Genomic DNA, 13,554 nt, shown 5'->3' with positions numbered 1-13,554 from the left:
CAATCTTAATTGTTCCACAAGTCTGTGATTCTAAGATGGCACTTACCTTACATGCAATAAAATAACTGGGGTTTTGAAAAAGAAAAATGCAGTCCTTTGAAAAAGAAAAATGTTCAAGCTTGGTCAGCGGCTACTGGAACTGACACAAGAAAGGAAAATAGGAAGAAACAGTTAGAAGGGGCAGCCAGGAGAAACAACACCTACATTAACAATCAAACAAGTCACAGGAAGAAAATGGCTTTCAAGTTGACCTGATGTAAACTGTTCTCAGATTATTCCTCACTTAATTTATCATGCATCAATAGTAAATTTAGAGGGATGGTAATAACTTAGTCCTTGAAGATGGAGATTTGCAACTGATTCAGATAGAGGTGTATTTCTTTTTTCATGGGAACTATGACATTAATTTCAGGCCCTTAATCCTAACATCTCCCACACACCCCGAATCTGTACAGGATACAAACCATACTTCATTTAAAATCATATTATCCCTCTTGACTTCTGTTTATAAGCAAAACACCTAATTTTATGTTCTAAACTATTAAGTCAACATTCCACTTAAAATATAGAAATCCATAGCACTACATTTGTTGTTAGTGAGGTAATTTTTTCTTCCTAGGTCTTGTTGTATTTCATGCAATTGTTATTTTCTTCCTTTATCAGAAGTCACTCAGTCACATTGATCCTGCCAATTGTTTAGGTAGTACAGGAGTGACACATGCTAGATACATACGTTTACCATGAACGAACTCACTTTTTGTGCCGATGGCCTGCCCTAAAACCCCTTGAGCAAAAAGCTTAAGCAGAAATAGCATATGCCATTCAATATAACCAGCTGGCATCTTTACCTCCTCCACACTTCTCTAGGAATTAGGTTTAAGGGATTCATAGCAACCAGCCTGAGAAGTCATCTCTCTGAATGTCTGCTCATCCTGGTCATGGAGCTGCATTACTGCTACAAGTTTCTAGGAGGAGGATTGTCATTGTAGTCTCTCCATGTCATTATGAGAAAGACAATAACTGTTTGATTTTTCCATTAACCTTTCAGTTAAATGTATTTTGATATTCTTGTGGAAATACACCAACATAATTAAACAGCATTTAAATGTGTTTATAGTGAATTCTCTTCTTACCCAAGACTGCATTAAGTTCAAAATTAGATACTACTGTGAATTTCTTCTCAGTACATTACTTTTTAATTTTTTCAATAAGACTTAGAAATTGTAACATTCCTATTAAACCCTTCTAATTAACAGATATAAAAATGTTAATATTGAGATATTCCTTGAATTCCAGAACAAAAAATATAAAAGGCAAATTTTTTTAGCCTGGAATTAAAACATCTTGCAATACCTCTAGAAAATCTGAACTTCTTTGGCAGCAATTAGAGATAACAATAAGAAATGGCTGGAAGGAGGGAGTTCCCCTCTAAATTAAGGGAATGCATTATTTGTACTCTGTGAGAAACTAGAATAGGAACAAATATAGCTTTAAAGTCCATTGATCTCTACTGAGAACTTTAAAAAGTCACATATGAAAATATTCAGAATATATTTCTATACTAATAATGAAATTCCAGTCTCCTAAATACATACTTAGTACATTCTATGAGGGTAGCCTTTGGCCTTGCAATGTGTCCAGGAGATCAAAAGAAAATGATTCAGTTAAATGGGACATAAATAAGACTGGTTCTTAAACACAAATATAAGGTGGCATATTAATTTAGAGGGATGATACAGCAATGGAATTTAATCAGGTTACAAGTACAAGGTAGTAATTATGATATACAGTTGTCTCACATGAAACATGATTTCCCTTCCTGGTCTGTGTAATATGGAAGACATTCACACTCTTTGGCAAACTCGGAGACAAATAGTTATACACTCGGTAATAACCAGTCGATTATTTCAGTGGATACAAATGGATGACATGCTCAGACAACAAAGTTCCATTAAAAAACCACAAAGTAATACTTTCATTCCAGAGTACTGAAGGAACTAGTGGATGTTGTAATGGGACACTGTACCCAGCACTGATAAGGTCACCCCTTGAGTTCTGTGTCCAGTTCTGGGCCCTTCACTACAAGAAGGGCATTGAAGTGCTGAAGCAAGTTCAAAGCAGGGTGATGGAGATGAAGTGTCCAGAGAATAAATCCTATGAGGAGCAGCTGAGGGAGCTGAGGTAGTTTAGCCTGGAGAAAAGGAGGCGCAAGAGAGACCTAAACATTCTCTACAACTGCCTGGAAGGAGATTGTAACCAGGTGGGGGTTGGTCCCAGGGAACCAGTGACAGAGGGAGGGGACATGGCCTCAAGCTGTGCCAGAAGTTCTGGTTGGAGAGCAGAACCGGAAACAATGTCAGGCATTGGAACAGGATGCCTGTGGATGTAGGGGAGCCACCATCCCTGGAAGTGTTCAAAAGACAACTGCATGTGGCACTTCATGCCGTGTTTTAGTTGACATGCTGGTGATTGGTCAGAGTTGAACTTAATGATCTTTGTGGTCTTTTCCAGCCTTAATGATTCTAGGATTTTATCACATGCCTTGATCATCTACCAAAGTTCTTGGGAATCTGGGGAGGTCCCTGCTGACCGTGAGCTACCAAAGTTACTGCAATCCATAAAATGATCAAGACCCAAAAAACTACAGACCTATGAGTCTAACCTTCCTGAAAAATTATGGGGAAGTTTTACTGGATACTGTTGAACGGTATTTAGAGAACAATGCAATCGTCAGACACAGTCAACTCATGTTCAGAAAGGTAAAGTCCTATTTAGCTAAAATCTGGTATTCTACGATGAGCTCACCCACCTTGTGGATGAAGGGAAGATGGTGGATGTAGTTTTTCTTGATTTTAGTAAGGATTTTGATGCACAACATCCTTCTGAAGAGGTAGTTCACTTGTGGAATAAGCAGGTTCATGATGTTGGGTGAAGACCTGGCTGAAGGGCTATGCTCAAGGGAATGTAGTGAATAGGACTTACACCTGGCTAGTGACCAGCCAACAGCAGTGATCCTCACAGCTTGATTCTAGGGCCAGTTCTGATCAATATATCTATCAACAGTGTAGGTGAATTAATTGAATGTATCATTTACAAGGTTGCTGTTGATACCAAACTGGGAGGTGCTCTTGAATCCCTTGGAGATTGCAAGGCCATGCACAGGGATGTAGATTGAAGCATTGGACAAAAATTAATGGTGCAAAATTTAACAAGTTCAAGTGCCTTACTCTGCACCTGTGACAGAGTGACTAAGGATATGGGTCGTACTCCCAGACTGGGAGAGGAGTGGCTAGAGATCAGCCCTGTAGAGCAGGATCTGGGGCTGCTGGTTGGTAGCAGGCTCACGGTGAGCCAGCAGTGTGCCTAGGCAGCCAAGAGGGCAATCTGCATTCTGGGGACATTAAACACAGCACAGCCACAAAAGGGGTGGTGATCCTGCTGTACAGGACACTGGTGCCACCTCACCTTGTGAGCTGACAGTGCTGGCTCCACAAACTAAGAAGAACATGAAGGTCCCTGAATATATTCAGGGGAGTGGCTGGTGAGACGGCTGGGAGAAGTGCTGCTGAGCTCTTCTCTTTGTGATCCAGTGACGACATGTGGGAGTGGCTCAAAACTGCACCAGAGGTGGTTAAAGCTGAACATTAGGAACCATGTATTTACAGATAAAAGTGGGTGGTCAAACACTGGAACAGAGTTCCTAGAGAGGTGGTCAACACTTCAGTCTTTTCAGAATTTGTAACGCTTGGACAATGCCTTTAATAGCTGGCTTTAAACTGGTCAGTCCTGAATTGGTCAGGCAATTGGACTAGATAATAATTGTAGGTCTCTTCCAGCTGAAGGGGTTCTATTCTATTCTATTCTATTCTATTCTATTCTATTCTATTCTATTCTATTCTATTCTATTCTATTCTATTCTATTCTATTCTATGCGAAGGTCATCCTCCAATCGCCTTTGATTCTTTGTAATGTTGTTGTTATTCACTCTCTGTGGACTTCTCAAAACGTTGTGAGAACCTCAGTCTTACCCATCTCCTCTGGAGCCTTCTTACATGATAGGTGAGACAGGGCACAGAGGACTTGTCTCAAGAGACCTGTTTACACAGAAAGTCTAGTTTCCCCATTAGTTTTTGTGGTGCTTCACTCTTATGTGACTTCACAGCTCATGCAATGCCTCAGGGTCAGGGGGCAATATGCTGTTCTGCTATTCAAATTGCAATTATAAGGATCAACAGGAGAAATAATTACCTGTTCTGCATGGAAGAGCTGGCCCTTGTCAGTGAACCTGCCTCCCACCTTATTGCTGTCATCCACAGCACCAAGTGATCTTTATCTTTTAGCCCTATACTTTCAGCTTTTGTTGGTCAGACACATCAGATAGTAGCCATCAATAAAAACTGAAAGGGACCAATGTAATGCTGTTTCCTTAAGAAAGGAAATAAAAAAAGACAGATGCCACAGTTTTGCACCATCTTTATTCCCCTCCATTTCCTCAACTCCTGCTATTGATAACCTACTCTGATTTTTGGAAAAGCTCTCTCACCTCTGTACTCACTAATTTCCAATTCCCCATCTTTCTCATTATTTCTCTAGATTTCCTTGGAGATCAATTTATTTGTATTTTCTTGTCTCAGTCTGCACTCTACAATCTTATCCTTTCCCCTTCTTTCTTAAAATCAGGGTGAAGACCTGTATCTTCACTGCATCTTGATCTAGTCACAGTAATTTCACGATTATAAGCCGCACCATTTTGACTAAAATTTTGCTCCCACCCCAGAAATGCGGCTTACACTCAGGAGCGGCTAATATGTGAAAATTTTTCTGAAATTTCCAACCCCAGGTGCCGAGGTACCGAGCCAAGCACCTGCCGGTAAAACCTGGAATTGCGTGATTGTTACAAATTGGTTACTCTGTTGCGCGGCGGGTGCAGGTGGGTTCTGCGCCGGCAGTGTGTGTGGGAGGAGGTGGGGGGCTCCGTGCTGTCATCCCCACAGCTTGGGGCAGAGGCAGGGGGCTCCATGCTGCCATCCCTGAGGCCTGGGGGCGAAGAGGGGGGCTCCCGCCCCCGCCTGCCACCGCTGCTGCTGCAGGAGCAGGCAGACTCCATCCCCACCTGCCGCCGCGGGAGTGGGGGGGCTCCTTCTCCTCCTGCTGCCACCATTGTGCGTGCCAGTAGGCTCCATCCCTGCCTGCCACCGTGGGGCAGCGCCGGGCCGGGGCGAGCGAGCCCGGCGGCAGTGGTGGTCGGCCCCGACCAGCCCCGCCGAGCTGGGCCACCTGGTCCCGTCAGCAGCCCTGAGTGGGCCAAGCCCACACAGCCCGAACCGAGGCAGTAAATCCCACGATCCCGCTACTCTGTTACTACTTGGCAACTTTGTTGCACGCAGGTCCTCCCTGCGAATAACAGAGTAGTTTATAATCAGGTGCGGCTTATGTATGGACAAAGAACGAAATGTTGCTGACATCTGGAGATGCGGCTTATATTCAGTGTGGCTTGTAATCGTGAAATTACTGTACATACATTTCTTGGTACATGTAATACATTTTGTATTTCTTAGCTTGGACTCTGTTAGGTTTTATAGGATACACAACAAAACTCCATCAGATATAGAAACAGCTCTCAATAAAACATTAAACCACTCTTTTCAACTTTTACATTTTTAAGCAAGTCACTCTTTTTGGCTACCACAAGAAGAAAATCTGAGAGCAGTTTTAGAAAAGCAGTTTTTCTTCTTTTTCTGAATAAAATTCAGAAATTAAATTCATAGAGTTGCATCCCTGTCAACAGACTGTGAAGTGATAGTTTATGTTGCTCATGATTAACCTTTCATTAAAAAATTGTAATTTCCATGCTGCTCATTAATAAAATACATTGTTGCACTCACCAGAGATAGAAATATTAATTTACTGTCTGTTTTTTGATAGGGGATTTCAATATCAGGAGCACTTACACTGCACATCACAGCTTCATCACTGAAGTTTACCCAGGGGAGTGAGTCAGTCATTATAACTGTTTGTTGTCCGACAGCTGCCAGTCATTCCTTGCCATAGATTTCTACAGTTTCACTGATATCATGAGCTCCAGACAGAGTAGGGAGGTTGGAGTAATTTGCTTTTCGACAGACTTTCTTTCTTCCATGGATGATGTCCTAAAACCACTAGACATTCAAGTATTTCAGAGCTTAACACAGAAAGCAGAATTTAGGAAGCTGCCTCTGCTAATTTAAAGATCAATACATTTTTGTTTGAAGCCAGATTTACACACCAACTGAGACTTTAGCCTTGACTTGTTCACGGCTGCTTCAGGAGGAGGCTATTTAAAGATTAGCCTGTAAGCTGGTTTTCCGTAAGCATATATACTGTCTGTTCAGCTTGATGTAAAGCTACAAGACCTAAACGAGTGAGTTTTTTTTAAATAGAAGAAAGAATCTGACATGCTGAATTGATAAACCTCTTAGATAAGCAATTAAGCTTTTTATAATAGATTTTGTGAAGGCAATAAAAAACTGGTTAACTGATGACATTAGTATATATATCAGATGAAAAAAATTGAAGTGCTTCTGAAAACATATTGTTGTTCCCAAAGACATATGCATCCTGCTGACCACAGTATGTTGAAAATCCAAGCAAATATGACTCATCCTTAACATTAAACAGTGTTTTTCAGTCTGCAGTGTGAAATCAACAAAACCATAAAGCAATGGAATTTTCTCTAAACTTCTTAAAACATAAATTAGACAGGAATGATTCTAGTGCCAAAAGACTTGGTGGCTCCTTCAAACTCCTCCTCAATCAAAGAACTGTAGAACTTTGAAGCAATGAGAATTTTGTAGAAATTTGAAAATTTTCCTTCTAGTCAAAGGTAATATTTTAACATGGTTCATTTTGTCTTACAGGCAGCTAGCATCTTTGGACAAAATACTGATTGCCTGTGAAGCCGATCATGGGGCTGCCACTGCCTTCTACAACAGCAGGATTTTGATAATATTTCTCAGTTTTGTGTTTATAAAATGAATAGTGACACCACCATTATCAGAGCTGCAGGCATATCTGATCTTGACAAGACTAACTTATAACTGCTTTTGCAAAAATTTCTAAAACCTGCATCTTTAGGCCTACAATATTCTGAAATATCTGTGTCTTTCTCATCCACTTCTTATGTGGTCTCTGAAACTCAAATCCATTTGAGTCACTTTGAGTTCATGTAGACACTATTTTCTTGATATCTAATTTCACAATGTTCCCATAAAAATATGTACCTTAGAAAAGCAGTGTAGTGTTTCTGTAACAGGATAAGGTTGGATAAAACAAGATGAGTAATCACTAAATCATAACAAATCACTCTGTAATTGAAACAGAAGTGCTAAAACAGAATATGTACATATACAGTGTGTACTCAATAATTTCCTCAAGAGAAAGAGAAAAATGTCCTTTTCCAAACTCCTTTAAAATGAATTAATGGGTAGAGTGAAAAATTTGACTCCATATGCAGGTAAAATTGATATGTGCACTGTGCACTTTTATTTGTCCAGGTTTTAAAAAAATGCATTTTTTTCAAGTAGTATTAAGTGATTGCTTCTGATGATGTTTTGAATTTCTGTTGTAGTTGTAAGAAAATAAGAAAATTGGAAGAAAAGAAGCTTTTAGATTCATAGGAACAGTGAAAGAAGGGAAAAAATAAACACTTAATATCAAAAATGAGGCCCTTAGAAATGGTTTAAAAATAATACAAGCATTTTTCTAAAAATATTCAAATGAAACAAATACCACTATATCTATATAAATTTTAAAGGACTACTAGATAGGTCACTGTTTGACTAGAATACCCACATTACTTTCTGATTACTGTTAAATCTGGCTTAAAATAAGCAGTTATCTATGAAGTTTCACTTTGTTTTGGTGGTCTACATCTGTATGTGTTTTACTTTCTGTCTTAATGTTTAGCCTTATTTTTCTGCCGAAAAATGCTTTTTCATCCTGCTTCTTTTAATCAGGAAGAAAAAAGGAATCATTATCAAAAAACATATGTGTTATTAAAGAAGGATATCAAACGTTTAGCAGTTTGTTGCTTCTTAGGCCCCTTTGGCTGACTTTATTTTTCTGACACTGATATCTAGTATATATAAAAACATAAACAAGAGTATTCAATATAAATGCTCCATTACTAAGTGGGTTTGATAGACTATTGGGAAATATTCCTATGATATTTTCAGTCCTGGAAAAAAAATCTAACTGAAAGTGATATATAAAAGGAAGAATATTTAGGTTGCTCTGTAGTTGCAGTAAAAGATGAAGAGAATATCAGCATTGCAGTTCTTCACTGTTGCCTAGTTACTTTCTTAGCTGAGTTTTATATGTAAATAAGTGGTGGGAGTTTAAGGATATTTAAAATACATTTCTTATTTAAACATTTAATGTAATTGTTGATCTCACAATATCTGAGTTTCCCAGTTAAGCAACTCTGGAAAAATCAGGTTTCTCTTCTATTAAGCAATCATATAGTCCAATTATCTAATACCTACTCTCTGGCTCACCACAGTTTAATAACATGTGGTTAAAGCTGCAAAACTTTCTGTTTTCTGTCTTCCTTATTTTTCTTCTTTCCCATCAAAGTAGAAAACAGGTTCTTCAAGTAAGATATTTGTACAGAGATCTCTGCTATAAACAATCCAGTGAATAATGGCATTTAACTCTTTCTAACATTTCTCTTCAACTTTCAAATTCTATAAGCTAATATCAGCACCCTCATAACAAACAGGTGCCTGAAAGAACTTGCAAAAGTCTAAGTTACTCTGAAAGTCCTAAGAATTTTTGTATCTGAATCCAATGCTCTAGTGCATGTCACACGGAGTTGCTTCCTCCTTAATAATTAGCCTCAACATCTCTCTGCTGTTTTTATAATGAAGCTGTTGCATACAGAAAACCCAGAAGACATTTATTTGACTCTAAAGTACTCTTGGGGAACGAGCCTGAATAAAGAAAAGTGAATCACATAACAGATGAAGAAAAACATTAAAGTTAGGATATTCTTAAAAAACTAAAAACTTCATCAGAACAGGTGTTTGTGATTCACAGTACCCTACTCCTTGTATATCTAGAGAGTTTTTAGGTCTTAGAAAGTCTTTGTGGACTTGCTTTCCTGATCAATGAGATTGTGCAGCAGCTGCTGACCTCGGCAACTTCCCTGGGGGAGTAGGAAGCTCGGGAAGGTATGGAAGCTCTGGTTACATTTGGTGGGTGCTGAAGAAGGCTGCTGAGAAGATGACGCTTGTGATGAGCATCACTTGTGATGTGCATCACTTGACGTTCAAGAGCTACCAGCGCAGGAGGGTCAAAGGAAGCTCAAGTGCTAGCACTCTGCTTCAGATTGCAGAACTCACATGAGAGCATCCTTCAGAGGTCAGGCAGTGAAGACAAAGAGAAGTGACTGGAAGGCTAGATAAGGAAGTAGACCTTGGGGACCCTAGATGCCCTGACTCTTGACTAATTGGGGTGTTCATTAACCATGGCACAGGTTGCACTGAACAGCTTGCAAAATGGGACTGAGGCAGCAGGGAATGTTTTCCAGAAGGTCAGTAATAAAAACTTGCCTAGGAATAGAGAGGAAAAGAGAAAAGAAGAAAGGGCAGGAGATTTGGGGTTGGGAGACCTTAGACATCTGGTACCACCTCTGGGACACGACACAGGTGCCTAGGTTCCATGTGACATAGAGAGCAAACACAGAGGGTGTAAAGAGCACTGCTGAAAAGCAGAAATGCAGGGAGCCTGGAAACAGTTTGAGTAGTTAAACATATAGGGAGAAGATGTGCCATGAACTAAAAAGAGTTTGTGTTAGTAATTTTTGCTCTTCTCAACCTGCAGTAAATTTATTCCTCTTTCTTTAATTCACTTCCTTTTTTCATTTGTGGTGGAAATCAAGACAGACATTCTGCCCACTCCAGTTCAAGGAAGCAACAAATAGCTGTGATCTCACTTTACAGCATGGATCTCAGTCCCAACCATGAGAAATGAGGCAGTGAGAGGGGGAAATAATTTGATGCTAGTCAATATATCACACTGCCTGCTTTTACGCAAAGAATTTTGTTGCTCCTTACTCAGGCTTAAGTGACACCTGGGTCTCAGGTGCATACATTTAGCATTACAGGTGCATACAATTAGCAATAATATCTTGATGTAAACAGGTGATGTGCTCTGCTGACACCTCACTGGGACTCACCTGCTTCACTTTCTCTCAGCCTTTCTGCTCAAAAGATGCTTTTTCTAAATTCACTCAATTCACTAAAAACCCTATAAGCCCCATAAGCACTAACTATGCAAATGCCTGCCCTTCATACAACACTTTAGGGGACTACACTGGGTAATTGTGGTTAAATATATTCACGTATATATACATAATCACATTATTAATGTGCATACAACTGTTCTGCTTCTGAGTGGCAGAATTTAGATTATGCTAAATATAAGTTTCCCACTGTGTGATGGTGAATGAAGAAAAGTAATGAAGCTTATAATTCCATGCAAATATAGGTATCCTTGGATACTGCTGACACAAATAGTTGAGATAATAAGAAATGGAAGATATGGAGCTCAACATTGACTTAAATTGTGACTGAAATACCAGAAGTGTATCTAATGAATTGGTCTGCCATTTCTTTATTGCTGGGGCCAGAACTATGCTCATAGTCATATGGCCAAATCCAATTAAAGCCTCATGATTAATTTGCTGCTTGTAGAAGGTGAGGAACTGTCAATGTAAAAAATGGGTGTGTTCTACTTTGCCACATGGCACACTTCCCAGACGCACAGTCCTGACAGGATTGCCTCTCAAACAGAAGGGAGAGGGGCTCTCAGTGAAACACCTCATAAGAGCTGGAAACAAATTTTACACCTGCCTTCCCTATAACTCTGTATGTGCCACATTCTTTCAAAATAGTAACAGTTTATGACACAATTTCCAAAGTTATTAATTTATAGCCCAACATAGCCAATCCATTTCAATCTCTTGATTCTGGCTGGTATATTCCTAGTTCAAGTTGGTCTAAAATCTGGACCCCTTTTAAATTTATTTGTTGATTTTCCTGCAGTAGCAATATAATTCTGTTCTAGTTCCAAGATGCATACTAGTGAATTAGACAAATAGGAGGGAGTAGAATTACTGGCTGTGAGCTGGACTAAAAGAGGTTACTTCTTTGATTAGTTAAAGTAGAGAAAGAATTTGTATAATTCAAAACTTATAGGGTCACTTACACAATGAATTCACTTTCGTTGGCATATTGAGAGGAAAACAAGCCAGATCCTTGTTGTAGTGGAGATGGAAGAGTATGAGAGACAAAATAAATCACTGGAGATGTCCTAAGGGTTCTTCTCTCACCTTGGAGAGCAGGTAACAGCTTTTCTGAAGCAGTACTTGCCTTTAGGAAGGCACAAATTACATTATTCCAGAATAAATTCCAGGTTTGCTTGGAGTAGTTCTTCAACTTCTTGACCTCAGAAATCTCAGTACATTTTGCGATGTTTCAGCAATGGCTTATCATCTGTGAAGTGGAGATAACTGGTGTCAAAGGGTTGGTGTTAACTGCATCTTACTTCCTTGTGCAACCCACTCAGGTCCCAGGCCTTTATGCTGGAGCCATGACAAGCCAAAAACTTTGCTTCTTAACACAGGATCAAAGACTCACAACAATATAAATCCTTGTGCTCACCCCAAAAGAACTCTCGAGTCTCACCATAGTATTGAATCCTCTCAAAGCAGATGTTAAATATTCTTGTCAATAATTTTCTTAATGCAAATCAAATAAGCTTCTCCTCAAGCCACGCTGCTTAGGAGTACTTGAAAACTACAGAAAACAACCTATTTTGAGGTTCAGGAAGGCTGGAAGCTTGACCCTTATGTATCAGTGACTTTGAGGTTGATTCATATAAGCTGAGGAACTGACACAGGGTGAGATCAAGTTTTTCCAATTTCTCCTCCCTATTGTTCTATATAGAACATGTAGCATAGCCTACTGAGAGGGAACTGGTAGGATGCACAGGAGCACCAATTAGAGCCAACAAGTTTCAGCTTCCATTCAAACTTTTAATTCTTGACCATATGACAAGGGATCATCCCCTTCCTATCTTGAATGCCTGTTCAACAATGTTAGATTGTTCGTTACCACTGTTAGCACTGAATTTGGGCAAGATGAAGGATTAAAATGGAAAATGGAAGTGTGTTGTAATTTGACTCAAAATTATCATAGGAGAAATTTTTATCTACCTTGTGCTAGACCTTTGACCTGCTTAATGTTGCCTGTAATCAATAACTAAGAGGTCATTCAGGCTTCCTGCATGTTATAGCCCCACATATGGGGCTATACATTAATCCAGCACAGAGCTTGTACAAAACAGCGACTTGTGAGCCCTGTGCTGCAACCTGGGAGAACATTCATACAGATGTCCTTTGACAGAAATAGCTAGGAATGTCTACTTTTCTTCAAGGTTAAAAAAAATGGCAGTGGAAGTACAAAGGCTCTGACAAACCTTGAGGGGGCTTTTTGATTCTGCATTTTGCTGAGCAATAAAAGGCCAGTACTTACATGTCAATTAGATTCTGCTGCACACCATGCCAGTTCACAGTGCTGTCAGATGAGCAGATCATCAAAGCGCAGGCCTCAGTGATGGATGCTTTTAGTTTCTCTCCCTTGATGTGATGATAGATTTGTATCTGTACTGATAGGCATTGGTAGACATCTGTCTTTAGGGTTATGTATGCTGTTACTGCTGCAAGAAAATGAATAGGTGCTGACCTGAGGTCTACATGTCTGAACAGAGCATGAGATGCCACAGGACATGAGATGAAAAACTGCTGGCTGTGATGATAACAGTCAGAAGCTGACAAAAGCTACCCAGAGTGCTATGAGACAGTTAGATTTTGCAGATGGTTAAGGGGAATTGTGTGACTGATTGCCAAATTTCAGAATGTTAACTGAGGGAACCTTTCAGGGAGTGAAAGCTTATAGGGCAGCAGTGCCAAATGCCAAGCAGTGTCAAGGTGAACTAGGTAGTGGTGTAAGAAGGGTCAAATTCAGGTAAGGAGATAGCAGAACTGTGACCAAAAGGTAAAAAATAATTCTGGACAGGCTGTTTATTTGGAAGTGATCTGGGACATCAAAGGTACAACAAGGCAAAAAGGAAGATCAAGAAATAGGGAAAGAAATAATAAAATATGGAAATGTTGCAATTGGTGCTGTCTCGATATTCCTCTCAAGTATTCCTCTGCTTTGTCACAACAGAATAAATAGGAGCAGAAAACCAAAGCCAGTGTGTTGAATCCAGCAGAGAGGTCCCACCTCAGTGGCTGTAGAATAATGAGGACAGGGCTGGCTGCTTCCCTGAAGGACTGCTGGAGGGACCAGCCAAGCTTCCTGGTGTAGGGTGCTGCAGCATCCTGTGTAAGCGGGGGAATAATGAAATGACACAACCAAGAAAAAGAAGGATTTTGAAGGGGGCAGTAGGGAAGAGAGGTTAATGATTGAAAAGAAGTAAGTGGGGTAATGATTGAAAAGAAGTAAGTGG

The 13,554-nt window shown here is 39.8% G+C and overlaps 1 long non-coding RNA gene across 1 annotated transcript in view; it reads right to left on the bottom strand.

The window, feature by feature from the left end:
• The window catches only part of LOC117010530, a 37,989-nt gene extending 24,755 nt beyond the window's left edge, over positions 1–13,234 (bottom strand). Inside the window, exons 1-2 of the long non-coding RNA XR_004420702.1 lie at positions 12,576–13,234; positions 11,248–11,534 (exon numbers count right to left, since the gene is read on the bottom strand). This is a non-coding gene — a long non-coding RNA (uncharacterized LOC117010530). The remainder of the gene's footprint in view (positions 1–11,247; positions 11,535–12,575) is intronic.
• Positions 13,235–13,554: the final 320 nt, after the last annotated feature.

This window comes from Catharus ustulatus, chromosome Z (assembly GCF_009819885.2).
Source record: "Catharus ustulatus isolate bCatUst1 chromosome Z, bCatUst1.pri.v2, whole genome shotgun sequence".
NCBI lineage: Eukaryota > Metazoa > Chordata > Aves > Passeriformes > Turdidae > Catharus > Catharus ustulatus.
This window is presented reverse-complemented; position numbering and strand designations above follow the sequence as displayed.